Below are 8,614 nucleotides of genomic sequence, written 5' to 3'. Positions count from 1 at the left end.
AATTCCTTCAAAAACACATCTTCAGCAGATTTGGTATCCCTAGAGTACTAATCAGTGATGGGGGCACTTATTTCTGCAATAAACAGCTTTACTCTGCTTTGGTTCGATATGGAGTTAGCCACAGGGTGGCCACTCCATATCATCCACAGACAAATGGACAAGCTGAAGTCTCTAATAGAGAACTTAAAAGAATCCTGGAACGGACTGTGATTAACCGTAGAAGGGATTGGGCAAGAAGCTTGGATGATGCTCTGTAAGCATACAGAACAGCATTCAAGACTCCTATAGGGACCTCTCCATACCAGCTTGTGTATGGAAAAGCCTGTCACTTGCCAGTGGAACTGGAACATAAGGCCTACTGGGCAACCAGATTCCTAAACCTTGATGCCAAGTTAGCTGGAGAAAAACGATTGCTCTAGTTAAATGAGCTAGAGGAATTCAGACTTAATGCTTTTGAAAATGCAAAAATTTACAAAGAGAAAGCAAAAAGATGGCATGACAAGAAGCTGTCATCCAGAGTCTTTGAGCCAGGACAGAAAGTTCTGCTGTTTAATTCTAGGCTCAGATTATTCCCCGAGAAATTGAAATCCCGGTGGAGAGGACCATATGTGATTACAGGTGTGTCACCATATGGTTACGTAGAGCTTCAGGATAATGATTCTAACAAAAAGTTCATTGTTAATGGACAGAGAGAGTCAAACATTATCTTGAAAGCAATTTTGAGCAAGAATGCTCAAAACTGAGAATTGATTAAAGCTCAGTAATAGTCCAGCTAAAGACAATAAAGAAGCGCTTGCTGGGAGGCAACCCAGTCATGAGTTTATTTTATTTGTAATTTTAATTTTAAATTATATAATACATTTCAGTAAATGATACAGAGTTACAGAAGGATTCAGAGGATAAAACAGAAAAAAGAAGCTCACTGGTGCAAAAAAGCTAGTAGTAGCTGTTTTGGGCGTTGAACGCCTAAAAAAAGCATCTATTGGGCATTCAACGCCAGTAGAGATAGCCATCTGGGTGTTAAACGCCAGAAAGAAGCATCTTCTGGGCGTTTAACGCCAGATTTACAGCGTCCTGGGCGTTCAGAAAAATGCCCAGTGACAAAGGAGTTCCTGGCGTTTAACGCCAGCCAAAAGCAACAACTGGGCATTAAACGCCCAAGAGAAGCTACAAATGGGCATTAAAAACCCAAAACATGCAGTGTTTGGATGTTTAATGCCAGGATTCTGGGGAGGAGGTGAATTCGTTTTCAACTCAAATTTTTTCCATTTTTCATGTTTCAATTCATGATTTCTTGTATAAACATGTTACAAACTCTCATCATTCAATTTCAAAAATTTTAATCCTAATTTTTCAAACCCTTTTTCAAAGATATCAAATGTATCTTAATTCATAAACACAAATCCTTTTCAAATCCCCTCCAATTTCTTTTCAAATTTTTTTTCAAAACTCAATTATCTTTTTAAATTCATCTCAAATCTTTTTTTTTAAATAAAAAATTCAGATTTATCTTTTTCAAATATCTTTCATAACTTTTCAATTTTAAATTACATCTTTTTCCTATCATACTTATCTTTCACAAATCATATCTTCTATCTTATCTTTTTCAAAATTTTCGAAAACCCACCCCCTCCCTTTAAATCCACATTTGGCCTCCCACCTCTCTTCCACCATTCGAAATTGGCTCTCCTTCTATCCCTCTTCTTTCCTTTCCTTTTGCTTGAGGACAAGCAAACCTCTAAGTTTGGTGTGTTTATCCGTGATCACTAAGCCATACCCACTAAGATCATGGCTCCTAAGGGAAAACAAACCACTCCAAGAGGCAAGAAAGAGAATATTCCAAAACTACTTTGGAATCAAGGGAAGTTCTTAACCAAAGAACATTCAGACCATTACTACAAAATAATGGGTCTAAGGTCAGTGATCCCAGAAGTTAAATTTGATCTGAAAGAAGACGAATATCCGGAGATCCAAGAGCAAATTTGAAACAGGAGCTGGGAAATCCTAGCTAATCCTAAGACAAAGGTGGGAAGGAACATGGTTCAGGAATTCTACTCTAATCTATGGCAAACAGACAGGCAGAGAATAGCTGGAGCCGCCTTCTATGATTATCGGACCTTGGTCAGAGGGAAGATTGTTCACCTTCACCCTGATAAAATCAGGGAAATCTTTAAGCTACCTCAGTTGAAAGATGACCCAGACTCCTTTAATAGGAGAATGATGAGAACAAATAAGGGCTTTGACAAAATTCTAGAGGACATATGCCTCCTTGGAACCAAGTGGATAACCAGCACCAAGGGTGTCCCAAATCAACTCAAGAGAGAAGATCTCAAACCAGTCGCCAGAGGCTGGTTGGACTTTATCGGGCGTTCTATACTGCCCACTAGCAACCGCTTTGAAGTCACCATCAAAAGAGCAGTAATGATCCATTGCATTATGTTGGAAAAAGAAGTGGAAGTTCATAAGCTGATTTCTTGTGAACTTTACACAATTGCAAACAAGAACTCCAAAGATGCCAAATCGGCTTATCCAAGCTTAATCTCTATGCTATTAAAGATGCTGGGGTGAAGATAGGAGTAACTGAGTATATCTCAGTTGAGAGACCAATCACCAAAAAGTCAATGGAGGGACAACAGGTGCAGGACGACCCCATCAAGAGGAGAGCACAGGAGTTCCTCCCAGAAATCCCTCAAATTGAATATTGGGAGCGCCTTGAAGCATCTGTCACCAATTTGCAAGAAGCTATGGAGCAACTAAAGGAAGAACAGCAAAATCAAAATAGAATGCTTTGCAAACTGCTTAAGGAACAAGGAGAACAAGGGCGTGAACTGAGGGAACTGAAGCTTCAGAAGCTGTCTCTTGAAGGGCCAAGCACCCCACAGATTAAAGGAGCATCCACCTCCCAAAATAAAGGTTGTTGAGTCCTAATCTTAGTTTTAACTCTGTAATTGTTCTTATTAGGAATTTACCTTAGAAGTTATATATGAAGTAGTAGTAATTAGTATCTTTATTTTGATTTTATCTCCAATTAAGCTATAATTTATTTTTCTCATCATCATCAAACATGAATAAAATAGTAGATTTTTAGAATAAAAAGGCAATATTTTTTGAGTTCTTAATAAGGAAAATTATAATTATTTATATGTGGTGGCAATACTTTTTGTCTTCTGAATGAATGCTTGAACAGTGCATATTTTTTATATTGAATTTTATGAATGTTAAAATTGTTGGCTCTTGAAAGAATGATGAACAAGAGAAATATTATTGCTGATCTGAAAAATCATGAAATTGATTCTTGAAGCAAGAAAAAGCAGTAAAAAAAAGCAAAAGAGGTAGAAAAAGCCAATAGCCCTTTAAACCAAAAGGCAAGGGTGAAAAGGATCCAAGGCTTTGAGCATCAATGGATAGGAGGGCCCAAGGAAATAAATCCAGGCCTAAGCGGCTAAATCAAGCTGTCCCTAACCATGTGCTTGTGGCATGTAGGTCCAAGTAAAAAACTTGAGACTGAGTGGTTAAAGTCGTGATCCAAGACAAAAGAGTGTGCTTAAGAACTCTGAACACCTCTAATTAGGGACTTTAGCAAAGCTAAGTCACAATCTGAAAAGGTTCACCCAGTTATGTGTCTGTGGCATTTATGTATACGGTGGTAATACTGGAAAACAAAGTGTTTAGGGCCACGACCAAGACTCATAAAGTAGTTGTGTTCAAGAATCAACATACTAAACAAGGAGAATCAATAATACTATCTGAATTCTGAGTTCCTATGGATGCCAATCATTCTGAATTTCAAAGGATAAAGTGAGATGCCAAAACTGTTCGGAAGCAAAAAGCTACTAGCCCCGCTCATCTAATTAGAATCTGAGCTTCACTTAAAACTCTGAGATATTATTGCTTCTTGATTTCTTTTTATCCTATTTTATTTATCTAGTTGCTTGGGAACAAGCAACAGTTTAAGTTTGGTATTGTGATGAGTGGATATTTTATATGCTTTTTCGGGGTAACTTCATATATATTTTAGTATGTTTTAGTTAGTTTTTAGTATGTTTTTATTAGTTTTTAGGCAAAATTCATATTTCTGGACTTTACTATGAGTTTGTGTGTTTTTCTGTGATTTCAAATATTTTCTGGCTGAAATTGAGGGAGCTGAGCAAAAATCTGATTCAGGCTGAAAAAGGACTGCTGATGTTGTTGGATTCTGACCTCCCTGTACTCGGAATAGATTTTTTGGAGCTACAACAGTCCAATTGGCACGATCTCAATTGGGTTGGAAAGTAGACATCTAGGGCTTTCCAGCAATATATAATAGTCCAGACTTTGCTTGAAGATGAACGATGTAAACTAGCGTTTAACGCCAGTTCCATGTTGCATTCTGGCGTTGAATGCCAGAAATATGTTACAAGTTGGAGTTAAACGCCAGAAACAGGTTACAACCTGACGTTTAACTCCAGAAACAGCCCAGGCACATGAGAACCTTAAGTCTCAGCCCCAGCACACACTAAGTGGGCCCCAGAAGTGGATTTCTGCACTATCTATCTTAGTTTACTCATTTTCTGTAAACCTAGGTTACTAGTTTAGTATTTAAACAATTTTTAGAGACTTATTTTGTACCTCATGACATTTTAGATCTAAACTTTGTACTTTTTGACGGCATGAGTCTCTAAACTCCATTGCTGGGGGTGAGGAGCTCTGCAGCGTCTCGATGAATTAATGCAATTATTTCTATTTTCTATTCAAACACGCTTGTTCCTATCTAAGATGTTCATTCGCATTTCAATATGAAGAAGGTGATGATCCATGACACTCATCACCATTCTCAACCTATGAACACGTGCCTGACAACCACCTCCATTCTACCTTCGATTGAATGAATATCTCTTGGATTCTTTAATCAGAGTCTTCGTGGTATAAGCTAGAATCCAGTGGCAGCATCCTTGAGAATCCGGAAAGTCTAAACCCTGTCTGTGGTATTCCGAGTAGGATTCAGGGATTGGATGACTGTGACGAGCTTCAAACTCGCGAGTGTTGGGCGTAGTGACAGACGCAAAAGTATCAATGGATCCTATTCCGACATGATCGAGAACCGACAGATGATTAGCCATGCTGTGACAGAGCATTTGGACCATTTTCACTGAGAGGATGGGAAGTAGCCATTGACAACGGTGACGCCCTACATACAGCTTGCCATGGAAGGAGCCTTGCATGTTTGAAAGTAAGAAAGCATTATGTTGCAGGGATTCAGAAGACAAAGCATCTCCAAAACTCCAACATATTCTCCATTATTGCGTAACAATTACTTATTTTATGCCCTTTCACTTTTTACAATTGAAACTAAAGAACCCTATTAGTATCCTGACTAAGAATAATAAGATAACCATAGCTTGCTTCAAGCCAACAATTTCCGTGGGATTCGACCCTTACTCACGTAAGGTATTACTTGGACGACCCAGTGCACTTGCTGGTTAGTTATGTGGAATTACATAGTGTGAGTGTAATTTTCGTGCACCAGCTATCTTTTTCTTTTTCTTCATGGCATTTGAGATCTTTTTTTCCAGGTTTGATCCAAGTCTATTATTGGACCGACTTCTTATTTTGACGTGTGGCGGGCTTTGAATGCCATTCACGTCGCTTCATCGTGGGATAACAAACTTTTTCCTTTGCTTCTCTCTTGATATTCTTGCATCTCAGCCATGACCTTGTCAAACGCCTGGTGCAGAATTCTAGTTAGCTCCTCAAACTCAGATGCAAATTCGCATATATTATGCGAACGAAACACCAATTCGTCAAATCTCTTACTTCTTGGCTGCAGTAGAGGCTCATCATGGCTGCTCTTGATGTGTGTGTGCCTCCTCTTTCAGTATGTATTTCGATGCCACGTTATCCACTCGCTCGAAGCTTAGAACACTCAGGGAATGGCGGCACAATATGCCCATTGACTCGAACAGCAAGCACTGGCACATTACCTCTCGTGATACTGCGTCGTAGGTGACAAAAAACTTCTTGAATGTGGAGTTGGAAACCCGTTCTACGCCTTCATATGTTATGAAACCTAGGGTGGAATGCATTGATCTTGTGATGCAGTTCACTTTACCTCTGAATTGTGCTTGAACTTTCCTGAACTTCTCGTGGGTATACACATGCTGAAACTGAGCCTCTATTGCTGATTTTGTTGCCCACAGTATCACGGTGTGAAAATCTGCAGCATCGAATTCTCTCTCACTTTGCTCTCTGCTTGCTAGGCAATTGTCATATCGCTTCACGAATTTTCTCAGGGAGCTGTTGCGTGTGATGAACTTGTTAAAAAATACGTGCATGCTCTCACTCCTTTGTGTGCTTCTCATCCCAGCCCAGAAGTGGTGATCCAGGTAAACTATAATCCATATGTCCTCGTACAGCTTTGCAGAATAAACCGAACCAATACGGTGTGGTGAACCGAAACCAGTTCATCTTTTGAAAAAAAATAGGTATGGGCATGAAAAGAATTCGAATTGAAACCTCGGTTACCTGAGAGCCACTTGTTGCCTCTGAGGCCGTACTTTGTGAGGAAATCGTTCCAGTTTTTGTCAAATATGTCTTTTGTGTACGAGTTCCAAACGACATGGCTCATCTCTTGTTCGATTTCATCATGTCGCTTGTACCCGTTTAATTTGTGGTTGGGATCTTCTTCATGATGTGCCAGATGCACCATGGGTAAATTGTTGTTGGCATGCATAGCTCAGTTGCCCTTTGAATCGATGTGCATTGGTCAGTATGCATGCCTTTCGGTGCCTTCCCTCCCATGCAATGGAGCCAACAGTTGAATAGCATTTGAATGATTGGATGTCCTCATTTTTCATCAGCGCGCATCCGAGAAGTGTTGACTGACCATGATAATTCACACTAACAAAAGAATCTAAAACCATATTGTACCTGCATAAATAGACGCACCCAGACAGTGGTGAACCAAAATTTGTACATTCACTGAACATAAAACTATTTGTGAGTGAACGGAATACCTGTTTGTGTTGTAGGTGGTGTCAAATGAAATCACGTCTCCGAAATACTCACATGCGGCCCTACTTCTTGCGTCAGCCTAGAATGCATGTTTAATGCAATGATCGCCTTCGAGGTTGAGCTCTAAGAAAAAATTTTGGTTCTTCTCTTTCATTCTTAGTAGGTACTTTCCAAATTCTTTGGCATTGTCTTGTTCGGAAATATTCCATACTTCCCTTGTGATGTAATTCCTCACGTCTTTTTCTATAAAACTTAGTTCACGGTGGCTGCCGGCTGCTGCCACAAATGATTGGTAAATTTTGCTTGGTCTGATTTCAGCTTCCTCGTTGGTTTCAATGGTGCGACGCACGAACATGCTAACCTCCCTGTGTTGTTTGAGCATCTCTACCTGGTCTGGGCAGCAAGGACGTGAGTGATTCAGAATGACTTTGGAAATTGTCCAAAGACCGATGTCCTTCATTATGTGTACGTAAATCCTGGCTGGACAATTTAACTCGGCTGAGGGATTTGTCTTCAGAGTTGGAGATATCTTGGATTTCCACCTCCCCTCTCTGCTGCATACGATTAATTAATTCTTAATCTTGTCTTCGTCTCGAGTCGTGTTCCTTATTTTGGTAGAAAAGCCGGCAAGTTTGGAATCATGTTTGTAGAACTTTCCAGCTTCTTCTAGTGTCTTGAAAATCATCTCCACCTTTGGGACAAATTTTTCATCCACAACACAGCTGGTCTGCATAGTAAACTGAAAATGTCAATATGGTGAAATAATTATATATTACTCAGTGAACAAAACATAATCCATTATATATATTCAAATTCAAACTCCTTTCTACATAACAAACTAAAACACATACTCATAGTGAAACAACTTTATAATACTGAGTGAACGAAACATAATCCATTATACAAAATCAAATTTGAATACAAAAACACGTTCGTCCATTGAATTCAATTTAATTCAATTCATATTCAAAAACACATATGCTCATTGAATTCAATTCAAATAAGATTAACAAATTGCATTCAACTTGTCTGCATAGTGAACCGAAAATATCAATACGGTGAAACAATTATGTATTATTCAGTGAACAAAACATAATCCATTATATATATATATATATATATATATATATATATATATATATATATATATATATATATATATATATATATATATTCAAATTCAAACTCCTTTCTGCATAACGAACCGAAACACGTACTCATAGTGAAATAACTTTATAGTACTGAGTAAACGAAACATAATCCATTATACAAAATCAATTTTGAATACAAAAGCACCTTCGTCCATTGAATTCAATTCAATTCAATTCAGATTCAAAAACACCTATGTCCATGAATTCAATTCAAATAAGATTAGCAATTGCATTCAATTCAATTCAATTCAAAATTGAATTATCCAAACCTCATCAGCATGATTCGTTTCAGAACAATAATTCAAATAGTTCTCAATCAACTGATTTCAACTCGAATCATTCATTGTTTTGATTTAGAAGTGAAGATGGAAGAAGAAAACGAAGAAGAAGAAGAAGAACGAGGAAGCTTATTACGTTGAAGACAATGCAGATCAATAAGGAAGAACTCAAGCAGAGAAGAAGAAATTATGAAA

This window comes from Arachis hypogaea, chromosome 6 (genome assembly GCF_003086295.3).
Source record: "Arachis hypogaea cultivar Tifrunner chromosome 6, arahy.Tifrunner.gnm2.J5K5, whole genome shotgun sequence".
Taxonomy (NCBI): domain Eukaryota; kingdom Viridiplantae; phylum Streptophyta; class Magnoliopsida; order Fabales; family Fabaceae; genus Arachis; species Arachis hypogaea.
This window is presented reverse-complemented; position numbering follows the sequence as displayed.